Genomic DNA, 5,157 nt, shown 5'->3' on the forward strand with positions numbered 1-5,157 from the left:
CTCTTCTCGTTATCTTTCCCTTACCGAAAGCATCTTGTTTCCTTGTGGCCACCTTGTTTTTCGGAGTGGTGGTGGTAAGATATTTCCAGAGACAGTCAGTTGTTGGGGAAGTCAAAGGAAAGAGTTTGGTGGCCTTTGGAATCCTGCTTGTAGGTTTCCCAGAGGAGTCTGGTCACCCTCTGTAGGGTAAATAGGGTCCATGACTGGAACACAACTTTCATATTAATTCTAGAAGTTTGCAAAATGTTATTTTCTGGAACATCCCAGAGCTCTGTTTGAAATTGGGTAGATTCCAACGTGAGACTATTCCAAGTATTGCTTGAAGTCAGTCTCCCTTCCTAGAATACTCGGATTACCCCCTAATAGAATGTTTCCTTACTTGTGATGTGTTAAGCGTATTGGTGAGCAATGTTATCTGCAACGTTGAATCCTTTTCTAAAGACCCTTGGAATATTCAGCTTGATCAGAATAAACAAACACTATTCTTCCTGGAAAGGCCATACTAGGACTTAATTCACACATCACACTAAAGCACAGTTACTGGTTTTATGCTAATGCACAATCTGACAAATTGTTTGGAGCTAAGTAAACATTATGAAAGTGGTAGGGATCAGTGGTGGGGTTGAATTTTTTACTACCAGTTCTGTGGGTGTGGCCTGGTGGGCGTGGGATGGCTTGGTGGGCGTGGCAGGGGAAAGGATACTGTAAAATCCCCATTCCCTCCCCCACCCCACTGACCTGCTTTCCAGCTCCGTTCTCCTGTGCAGGGCAAGTAAAGAAGACCCAGCCGATCAGCTGGGACTCGGGAGGCAGAGAAGAGACGGGGGCGGGGCCAGTCAGAGGTGGTATTGGCCAGTTCTCCAAACCATTCAAAATTTCCGCTACCATTTCTCCAGAACTGGTCAGAGCCTGCTGAATACCACCTCTGTTAAGGCTTGTAGCTTTGGCCAGTTTGCATTGTACTCTTGAAAATGTTGGGAAAAAAATCTATAGGTTCTGCAGCCCCTCATTTTTCAGCTGTCTTGTGTGAGCTGTGCTGTTGACTCTGGGCATCCACAGCATGGCATGCCTAGTTAAAAGAATTAGGCGGTGAGTGAGGGTCCAGTTGAAATGGACACAAAAACGGCTGCAATCCACCTTCCAAGGGAAAACACTGAGGTTGCATGGATTAGTGTTCAGCTGAATACAGACTTGTCAAATGCGGACTTGTCTGCGTTTATCAGAGAAATGGTAGACAATAGAAAATGTTTGTTGTTTTCAGTGAAGAAGGGGAGCTTTTTGAGAGAGGGTGGGGGTCAGAAGGGAAGCAGCCTCCCTCCTCCTCCCCCCCACTCCCGCTGTGGCTGCTGCATTGTTCTTTCTCTTTGTGCTCTGCCTGTCTTAGAGGAGGTGTTTGTATTATCCTGGGCCTGAGCAAACAGGAAAAACAGCCAAAGAGCAGGAAGCAGATGGGAGAAGCTTGGAAAAGCAGGAGCTTTGACCCTAATTGGGGAGGAGAGTTATGGGGGCAGGCAGCAGCTGTTCAGACAGATGAAATTCCATTGACCAAACAAATAAGGGAGCAGGAGGTGGAAGGGGTGGAAAGATTACAAAAAGCTCCAAAAATTTCCTTTGGGCTTAACCAGCTCTTAAAAGAAATGCGAAGCTGCTTCAGAAGATGTTCAGATATAGTGAGAGAGGCATGTGTTGTTGTTTTTTAAATAAACAAAACCAGAAAACAGTTCCTGATTTTTGCAAGTCCCCAAATAAGGTGGTTTTCCCCACATCTCAGCTGACAGAGGTGGTATCTCTTTTCTTTTAGCAAGCAATCTGTGAGCAGTCTTGGGAGATTCTTCGTGGTGAAAATTTGGGTCAGGTCAGCTTTCTTGACCTGTTTGCCCACAATTCTTGTATTTCTGTACAGTGCAAACACGGACTGGGATTGTGTCTTAACCAGATCATGTAAGCCCTCCCAAAATCCCCATGTAGAGGTTTCTTACTATCTTTAGTGCCTTCCTACCAAATGGGATTATATCCTTAAGCCAGTGTTTAAACTTTTTAAACCTAATTTAAAAACCTTTTTAAATCCTTAAACCAGCGTTTATCTTTAAACTTTGGGAACTTGAAGATGCTTGGACTTCAACTCCAGTGCTGGCTGGGGAATTCTGGGAGTTGAAGTCCACACATTTTTAAAAGTTCCCAAAATGGAGCAATACTGGTTTAGGTGGAAGGGTTTAGGGAAATAATTTTGAGGATCAAATCTGAAAGAGTCTCAAGAATGGATGAGTACTTTTTTTTTTAACTTACTGACCCACACCTGCCTTATCCTTGGTCAACCTTCTCTCTGGTCAACCCTACCAGTAAGGTATGAATGTCAGTGAGTGAAGAAATGAAAGCACTTGGAAAATTATTTGGATTTCGTTGTTTTCTGGGCTCGGCATTTTACCTTAATAGACATTATCTTTCTTAGTAACTACAGTGGATTAAGTTCAGCATAGGTAAGAATGCCAACCTCACAAAGAGCTAAGGTTTATTTGAACTATGTTTATTTTCCATTATCATACCAATTGAAAGATTATGGGCCACAGTGATGCAGTATTGCAACTAAACTCTGCTCACAGCCTGGAGTTCGATCCTCATCAGCTCAAAGTAACGCAGCTTTCCTTCCTTTCAAGATTGGTAAAATGAGGACCCAGATTGTTGGGGGCAATAGGCTGACCCTGTAAACCACTTAGGGTTGTAAAGCACTGTGAAGTGGTATATAAGTCTTAAGTGCCAGTGCTATTATGAGGTTCCTCAGTGGCAGCTCCTGCAGCAAACCTTAATTGAGGCCAAAACAATGTGTCCCAGCATCACAAAAGTCTACCGCTCCCTCTTTGTGTCCTAACATTTGGCACAAATCCATTACTTGCAGCATTTGAGGATGTTGTACACTGTGGTCCTTGCACTCAGAGGGGCACGTTCCCCACATTCCTTCAAGGCTACTTTCCCCACCATCACCCCTGTGTTCCCGTGACTTCCCCCATCAAATCCACAGAGTTCCATCCGTTAAATCACAACACAACTTTTAATATACAGTAAACAAGTACAAAACGATGAGAGTTCTAGAACAGAGAATTGTGGGTGTGGTTGCCTTGGAGAGGGGAAAATATTCACAAGTTTTAAGTGCAGTACTGTACATCTCTGTTGTAGAAGGTCATTAGAATAGCTGCAGACATGGTTTTGTGGGCTACAGGCACTATCCCTTGGTGCATGAGGTTTTCTATTCAGGTAGTCCTTGACTTACAACCATCCATTTGATTACCCAAAGTTACAACAGGACTTGCAATCTGTCTTGGACAGCGGTGCATTCTCATTAGAGGTTCTCCAAGCAGGACAGTGTCTAGTCTGAGCCGCAGGTGCAAGATTTATACACTGGATAGGGTTTGTCTAGATGGCATCCATCGTTTAATACAAGGGTCTTCAAACTTGGCAAATTGAAGACTTGTGGAATTCAACTCCCAGAATTCCTGACTAGAGGAGGAAATCTGGGAGTTGAAGCCCACAAGTCTTAAAGCTGTCGAAGTTTGAAGACCCCTGATTTAATGGTTTTAGAGAAGCTTTTGATGAAATGGGACACACCAGGACACATTGGTATGTGAGCGGTAACTTTCCCCCTTTGCTCTACCCCAGTGTTTCTGAACTTCAGCTTCTTTAAGACGTGTGCACTTCAAGTCCCAGAATTCCCCAGCCAACGTGCTGGGAATGGTGAATTCTGGGAGTTGAAGTCCACATGTCTGAAAGTTGCAGAGGTTGGGAAACACTCTTCTGTTGGAGCAAGATCCTTTAGTCTCCATACCTGCTTACTACACCATCCCTACCTGACTATTTGACTTGATACCCATAGGATCATAGAGTACTATGCTACTGCAGCCTTGAGGTTGTGGATTCCAGTGTGTATAATAATAATGAGGTTGTGGATTCCAGTGTGTATAATAATAATGAGGTATTCCTATAAATAGAAAGCTAGCACAGTAATAGTACTGTTAGTTTTGAATTTGCAGGTAGCTCTTTCTAGGGAGGACCATCTAAAACCATTTTTTCCACTGTTCAGTCCACCCTATAGCTTCAGTAATGTATCTGCTTATTGTGCTTCCATTGAGCCATCTATATTATGAGTAAAACGAATTCAGAATTAGTTCACCCTGTTGTCACCATAGGAAAAGTTCTGAAATTCCAAGGAGAATTACACTTTATAAGAGCAAATAGAACTGTAGTTACTTTTTGCTTCTTTCTTTCCCCAAGAACTTCAATCTTTGCCAGTCTGGGCCAATTGAGCATGATTCCAAAAGAATAAACATTTTAACTAGCTAGCTGGGAATTATGGGCCTCTTAGGTCCACTCTTAGGTTAGAGTATAGGTGGTTAGAAAAAAAAAATCAGAAAATCTCCCTAAAATACTTAGGGACATACTGGTTTTAAATGGAGAAAGGAATTCCTGGAATTCTTGCTATCCCCCATACGTTTTAATAAATCTAGCTAAAGAAAACTCTGAACTATAATTTTTCAGGTTTTGGCAGCTCCCCAAAGCCTCCCAGTACTGCAACTTAAGTATTTTAATGGCTCACAGCAGCACCAAAATGGTGGACATTTGGGCTAGACAGGACTTCCGCTTCTGAAAAGATTAAAAATGACTGTAATGCAATAGCTACAGTAATGTTTCTCAACCTGGGCAACTTGAAGATGAGTAAACATCAACTCCCAGAATTCCCCAGTCAGGATGCAAGATGTCAACCAGAATGCTGGGTGGGGAATGAGTGAGGGATTTTGGGAGTTGAAGTCCACACAACTTCAAGTTGCCAAGATTGAGGAATCCTGGCCTAAAGTGAGAACTCATCCTTGCCGCTACTTCGTATACAAAGAAACACGCCACTCCTCCTTCCATAATGTACATGGTGTAATACTAGATGGGGGTGTGGGGTGTGTGGAGGAATTAAGCAAGCTGAGGCAATTTATTTGTGTCTCCTATAATTCTGAGAGCCGGGCTATCTGCAAAATTCAGGCGAAGATGGCACAAAATCTGGCTGGCAAAGTCTTTCAGTTTAACTCCAGGAATGGATTAGATCAGGGGTGTCCAACCTTGGCAACTTTAAGACTTGTGGACTTCAACTCCCAGAATTCCTCAGCCAGCTTTGCTGGC

At 43.2% G+C, this 5,157-nt stretch overlaps 1 long non-coding RNA gene across 1 annotated transcript; it reads left to right on the top strand.

The window, feature by feature from the left end:
* Window positions 1–1,287: 1,287 nt before the first annotated feature.
* Window positions 1,288–4,335, top strand: LOC148129919 (uncharacterized). Its single transcript, XR_015750490.1, has 2 exons — window positions 1,288–3,934; window positions 3,965–4,335. It is a non-coding gene; the product is annotated as an uncharacterized LOC148129919 (long non-coding RNA).
* The last annotated feature ends 822 nt before the right edge of the window (window positions 4,336–5,157 follow it).

Source organism: Notechis scutatus, chromosome 8 (genome assembly GCF_049901735.1).
Source record: "Notechis scutatus isolate UNSWTSFEM ecotype Mainland chromosome 8, rNotScu1.2, whole genome shotgun sequence".
Classification (NCBI taxonomy): Eukaryota; Metazoa; Chordata; class Lepidosauria; order Squamata; family Elapidae; genus Notechis; species Notechis scutatus.